Source organism: Cebus imitator, unplaced genomic scaffold, assembly GCF_001604975.1.
Source record: "Cebus imitator isolate Cc_AM_T3 unplaced genomic scaffold, Cebus_imitator-1.0 Scaffold121, whole genome shotgun sequence".
Lineage (NCBI taxonomy): Eukaryota > Metazoa > Chordata > Mammalia > Primates > Cebidae > Cebus > Cebus imitator.
Window position 1 is genome coordinate 5,354,625 of NW_016107436.1, and position 7,419 is coordinate 5,362,043.

Below are 7,419 nucleotides of genomic sequence, written 5' to 3' on the forward strand. Positions count from 1 at the left end.
TTTTTGAGACAGAGTTTCCCTTTGTTGCCCAGGCTGGAGTGCGGTGGCATGATCTAGGCTCACTGTAACCTCCGCCTCCTGGGTTCAAGCTATTCTTCTGCCTCAGTCTCCCAAGTAGCTGGGACTACAGCATGTGCCACCACATCTGGCTAATTTTTGCATTTTTAGTAGAGATGCGGTTTCACCACTTTGGCCAGGCTGGTCTCGAACTCCTGACTTTAATTATCTGCCCGCCTCAGCCTCCCAAAGTGGTGGGTTACAGGCGTGAGCCACCACGCCCAGCCAACATCTTTATATATTTGAAAAATGGGTCTTTTATGCACTGTGTATTGCAAGTATCTTTTCTCAATTGTCTTTTTACTCACTTTATGATGTCTTTTGATGAACAGAAGCTTTAAATTTTAATCTAGTTCAGTTTATTAAGTTTTGTCTTAATGATTAGGGCTATTTGTGTCCTGCTTAAGAACCTGCCATCCTACAAGATCATGAAGATATTTTTTTGTCTTATTCTAGAATATTTATTAGTTTTTCTTTTACATTTAGATCTAAAAGGCATCTAAATTAATTTTTATGTATGGTGTGAGGTAGGCATTTGAGATTCATTCTTTTCCTACATGCATAGCCATGAAAAATGAATAAAACTGTGGTTTTGGCACAGTTCAAATAATACTCCTTTTTGAAATATTCCCACAGAATCTCAATTAGATTTTTTGTTTTTTTTGAGATGTAGGTTTTAATATGTTGCCCAGGCTGGTTTCAAATTCCTGGGCCCAAGCAATCCTCCCACTTCAGCCTCCTGAGTAGCTGGGATTATGCTACTGTGCCTGGCCCAGTTAGATTTAATGAATGAATTATCTTAAATTAACTCAATATTTTTAACACATCTAGTGTTTGCCAGTTTAGCTGTGTTGGTAAATCAAGTCCTCTCTGAGAGACGACATTTGAGCTCAGATCCAATTGATGAAATGAAGCTAGCCACAAGGGCATTGGGGGAAGAACATTTCAGGAAGAGGCAAGGGGTAGGTAGGTAAAGCTAGACATGTTCAAGGAACAACAAGAAGGCCAGTACCGCTGAAGTGTAATGCCCAAGACGATGTGAAATACAAGATACTTCTTTTTTTTTTTTTTTTTTTCCAAAGATTAGCCTTTTTTTTTTTTTTTTCCAAAGAATAGCCATCATAATGGGTATGATTCTGTTTTTCAAATTTACTTTTTGCAGTTGTAAAAACGTCTCACTTTGGCACACTATGATGACTATACTATGAAATTTAACAATTAACATTAAATGGGTACTTGTCATCTGCTATGCACTGAACAGGATTCCTTAATTTATTATCTTATTTATTTCCCACAACATCATTTTTTGGCAACTTTTCTATTGAACTATAACATAAATACAGAAAAATGTACAAATCATAAATGTATAGATTGACAAATTTTCACAAAGTCATATCCATGTAACCAACACCCAGATCAAAAGCTAAAAACATTACCAGTGCCGCAGAAATCTCACTGTTGCCCTCTCTCAGTTCTGTTCAGCCCCCCACTACCCACCCACTCCAAGAGAAAGCAAAGATAATAACTTTAAATTCATAGATTGTTTTTGCTTATTTTTGAGTTTTATATAAATGGAATAGAATATAACATCTTTTGTATATTGCTTTTCTTACTATGTATATGTTTACGAGGTGCATTCATGTTGTTGCATATATTAATTTATGTATTCTCATACTAAATAGTGTTCCATTTTATGACTATACCATAATTTATCCATTCTACTTTTGAGAGATATTTGGGTAGTTTCCCGTTTTAGGACATTACTAATAGTTCTGCTGTGACTATTCTTTTGGTAAATACCTTTTGATGAAGATATGTGCACAATTCTATTGGGATTTTTTTCCAGGTGTGGAATTGCTAAGTCATAGGGCATGCATATGTTTTGCTTTAATGGCAATTTCCAAAGGAAATTGATAAGTATACATACCCAGGACTGAATATGAGTCCTAGGATTGCCAAGCACTTGCTGGCATTTGATATCATTTGTCTTTTTCATTTTAGCCACTCTGATAAATGTATAGTGATATTATGCTTTTAAATTGCATTTCTTTGAGAAATAGTGAAATTGAGCACTATTTTCATATCTTTATCAGCCACTTGGATATCTTCTTTTCTGCAGTATTTCTTCAAATAATTTTGCCCATTTTTCTGTATGTCTTCATTGTCTGCCTTCTTCTTATTAATTATCAACATTCTTTTTTTTTTTTTTTTTTTNCCTCCCAAAGTGCTGGGATTACAGGCTTGAGCCACTGCACCCGGCAAGATAATTCTTATGAATGGGAGAGCAAAGGAAAGAGAACCAGACTGGGATCACCAGAAGATAATGGAGCAATGCTTTCAAATTCCTGAGGGAAAATGTTTTTCTCAGCCTAGAATACTTTTTAAAAAATGTCAATAGTTTTTTGGGTACAAGTGTTTTTTGGTTACATAGATAAGTTATTTAGTGGTAATTTCTGAAGTTTTGGTGCACCCATAACTCGAGCAGTATACACTGTACCCTGTATGTTTTTTATCCGTCACCCTCCTCATTCCCTTTCTCCCCTGAGTCCCCAGTGTTTGTTATGCCCTTGTTGTGCCTTTGCATCCTCATAGCTTAGCTCCCGCTTATAAATGAGAACATATGATATTTGGTTTTCCATTCCTGAGCTACTTCACTTAGAATATGGCCTCCAGCTCCATCCAAGTTGCTGCAAAAGACATTATTTCATTCCTTTTTATGGCTGAGTAGTATTCCAACGTAGCATATATACACCATATTTTCTTTATCCATTTGTTAACTGATGGGCTCTTAGGTTGGTTTCCTATCTTTGCAATTGTAAATTGTGCCTCTATAAACACATGTGCATGATGTTTCTTTTTTAAATAATGACTTCTTTTGCTTTGGGTGGACACCAAATAGTGGGATTTTTGGGTTAAATCGTAGTTCTACTTTTAGTTCTTTAAGGTATCTCCCCACTGTTTTCCACAGTGGTTGTACTAGTTTACATTCCCACCAGCAGTGTAGAAGTGGACCCTTTTCACCACATCCACACCAACATCTATTATTTTTTGACTTTTGAATTATGACCATTCTTGCAGGAGTAAGCTGGCATCTCATCATGGTTTAAGTTTGCATTTCCCTGATAATTAGCAATGTTGAATGTTTTTTTTATACATGTTTGTATGTCTTCTTTTGAGAACTGTCTGTTCATTTTTGACTGGGTATAGAATTTAATTAGGTCCCGTTCATTTATTTTTGTTTTTGTTGCATTTGATTTTGGGGTCTTAGTTATGAATTCTTTGCCTAAGCCAGTGTCTAGAAGAGTTTTTCTGATGTTATCTTCTAGGATTTTTATGGCTTCAGGTCTTAGATTTAAGTATTTGATCCATCTTGAGTTGATTTTTGTATAAGGTAATACATGAGGATCCAGTTTCATTCTTCTACATATGGCTTGCCAGTTTTCCTAGCACCATTTATTGAATAGGGTGTCCTTTCCCCAATTTATGTTTTTGTATGCTTTGTTGAAGATCAGTTGGCTGTAAGTATTTGACTTTATTTTGGGGTTCTGTCCATTGGTCTACACGCTTATTTTAATACCAGTGCCATGCTGTTTTGATGACTATAGCCTTGTAATATAATTTGAAATTAGGTAATATGATGCCTCCAGATTTGTTCTTCTTGCTTAGTATTGCTTTGGCTATGTGGGCTCTTTTTTGGTTTCAAATAAATTTTAGGATTGTTTTCTAGTTCTGTGAAGAACAATGATGGTATTTTGAGGGGAACTGCACAAATCTGCAGATTTCTTTTGGTAGTATGGTCATTTTCATATATTGATTTTACTTATCCATGAGTATGGGATGTGTTTTTGTTGTGTCATCGATGATTTCTTTCAGCAGCATTTTGCAATTTTCCTGGTAGAACTCTTTCACCTCTTTGGTTAAATATATTCCTATGTATTTTGTTTTGTTTTGTTTTGTTTTTGCAGCTTTAACCTAGAGTTCTATATCCAGTCAAATTATCTATCAAGAATGCGGTCAGAACAAAGGCAGTTCAGATGTACAAGAACACATAAATTTTACCTCTAAAGCAGATTTCCTTAGGATTTTTACATTGGAATCTACTCCAACAAGGTGAAGACAGGAAGAAGAAGATAAAGCCAATATAGGAAGACAATAGTGTGAAGGGCGACAATAAAAGCTGTGCTTCTTCTCTGGAGAACAATTGGCTCAAACTGGAGCAAAAATGGAAGATATTTTTGAGTATGTTTAGCTTCTTCTTGTGCCCCTCCAATCCATCTTCCATAATATTGCTCAAGCAAACTTGGTAAAGTTTTAGATTATCTTGCCTTCTCAGTTGAAAATCCTTCAATGGCTCCCATTAGTTTCAGAATAAAATCCAACCTTCAGGTGGTGTAAAGGGCCGTTTGATATTGACCCCTGCCTGCCTCTTCTGTCTCACTTCTTAACTACTCTTCTTGGCCACTTCTGCCCTGTGCTCCAATCACTGATCTTTTTACAGATTTCTTAAGACTACTTACTGCATCAAAAATGTTGTATCTGCTATTTTCTCTCTGCAAGGAAACGTTTCTTCCCTTACTTTCCCCGGCAGATCCTTCCTTGATTTTCAGAACCCATTACTGCAGGAAAGCTCCTTGTGTTTACTTTGTGCTCATCTCCATCCACCACTGATTTAAGTCCCCTTGGTTGTACCTCTGTGGCTTTCCTATATGACTCACCTCTAGTACCAATCTGTCTCTACATAATTATTGATTTATTTATCTGCTCCCCTCACTTGATGATAATCTCCTTGAGAATAGAAACTGTGTAACCGTGTCTTGGTTGTTGTTGAAGGTTCTACTCCAGCTTCTCTGCAGCCAGACTGCCTGGGTTAAAATCTCAGCTGCATCACTTGCTATGTTATCTTGGGAGCTCTCTGAGTCTTGGTTTTCTCACCTGCAAAAGGATGTGATATTTTTCATTTGCAGCACTTGGTACACAGAAGATGCTCGACAGTGTGTGAGGAATGAATCCATGCATACAGGCAGAGTTCCTGGGGATGGGAACCTCTCAGCAGGGGAGTTAGGATGACTCACTTCAATCAATCTTGATTCCTACCCTCCCTTTCCAAGTAGGAATGGTCAGTTTCCTCTAGAACCGTTATGCCTTGAGGATTGTGAGCAAAATCTGAAAAATGTGGGTTCTTTTTCTTTGGATGTTTATCCATGTATTGACCTAAGGAATTCAGGATATCTCACAGACCAAAAATGTCAAAATCGTGTCATTGCCTGACCATTCTTACGTGGCTGTCTAAACAGGATGTTACTTTAGGACCTAAATTTTCCTAGGTGTGACTATGTTAGTTAATTATTACTGAGAGAAAGCGAAGGGATCGTGTACCTATTCTGCAGATGAAAACCCCATGATCTTCTCTAAACTCCCCTGGGCCTAATGACTTATATGACTCATCAGGAATCTACCAAGAGGAGGTCCCTGGCCCCCAAGTGTCCCCTTTTCAACAGCAAAATGAATATTCTCTCTCGCTCTCTTTTTTTTTTTTTTTGAGATGGAGTCTTGCTGTGTCACCCAGGCTGGAGTGCAGTGGTGTGATCTCAGCTCACTGCAACCTCTGCCTCTTGGGCTCAAGCAATTCTCTCTACCTCAGCCTCCCCAAGTAGCTGGGACTACAGGTGCATGCCACCATGCGCCGCTAATTTTTGTATTTTTAGTAGAGACAGGGTTTCACCATGTTGGCCAGGCTGGTCTTGAACTCCTGACCTCAGGTGATCCGCCCACCTCAGCCTCCCAAAGTGCTGGAATTATAGGCATGAGCCACCGTGCCCGGCAAACATTCTCTTTTTATTCTTAAGCTGGAGGCAGCATTCCTGTGGCGCTCTACTTGGAATGGGTTTCTAGAAGCAAGAAAGTCAGTTTTTCTCAATGTGTTCACAAGTTCTGGAGCATAGCAAAGAACGAATTGTATCATCTATGTTTTCTCCCATGTTATCTATCCCTGCAGGCAATCATTTTGCTGGAGAAAGAAATAGAGTTGAGACTGAGCTAGCTGACCATCAGGGCTTCCTTACCCTATCAATAAAGAGTAATCAGATATCAGAGCAGGCTCCAACTGTGAATCTTTTAATGTTAATTCTTCCAATCTGAGCTTCTCCAATTCTCTTTTTCTTTTTTCATCTCCCTATCCTATACTCAGGGACCTGTTTGCAAACAGGTAGATCTGTGGACCACAGCTTGGATCACAAAGCAGGGACAAATTTCTAGAAAGCATATTGAGTGCAACATTGATTCAAGGTGCAATGCCCTGAATTCAAGGTTGTGTTTCAGCTTTTCTCTATTCAAGTTGCTGTAAAGATGGTTCCTTCTTGGCTGGATGAGGTGGCTCACACCTGTAATCCCAGCACTTTGGGAGGCTGAGGTGGGCAGACTACCCCTTCGGGAGTTCAAGACCAGCCCAACCAACATACAGAAACCCTGTCTCTACTAAAAATACAAAATTAACTGGACGTGGTGGTGCATTCCTATAATCCCATCTACTTGGGAGGCTGAGGCAGGAGAATTGCTTGAACCCAAAAGGCAGAGGTTGCAGTGAGCTGAGATCACGTCATTTTACTCCAGCCTGGGCAACAAGAGCAAAACTCTGTCTAAAAAAAAAAAAGTCCCTTCTTGTAGACGGCTTATGGTCAAGCAGGTCAAGCCAATGCATATCCAGAGAGAGCTCAGAATGCAGATTAAGTAGCTTTTCTTCTCCACGAGTTATTAAACTTGAGGCTGGCCAAGGGCTGCCAGCTATGGGCAGGAGGTGCGATACCCCCCTTTACATATATGCCACCAAGTTTTGATCAACATAGAAAAAATAGTTTTCTTACAAATGATTACACTCTTCCCTATCAGATTGAACATTGAGGTTCTGTGCCTCAAAATAGTATAGGTCCAACTTACTTTAAAATCTAGATGGCATAGGGCAAGGTTCCATCAAGCCATTGCCAAGGAAAGCAAGGGAGTTTGCTGGAGCATTCGAGAACTTTGCCTTGATTACATAAGAAATGTGTTTAGGGCAGGAACACAATGACCTGGGGCAAACCAGGGAGTAGTGGGTTCCTTGTGAAGGCTTTTGGACCCTGAAGACTTTGTTGGGCTGTAGTTGTGACTGTGTTGCCATACCTGCTGGCTTGTTTCCTGTGTCTTTGAGTCTTTTGAGCCCTCCAAGCATGCTAGCTAAAATTCTAGTGTTTGAAAAAGCTGAGAGCTATCGTCTTATCTACTTATTCCCTGAAGTCCCCTCGGATTTGAGCTGCCAGGTAGAATTTAGGACATCCAGTTAAATTAGAATTTCAGAGAAACAACGAGTAGGTTTTGTTTTTTGTTTTT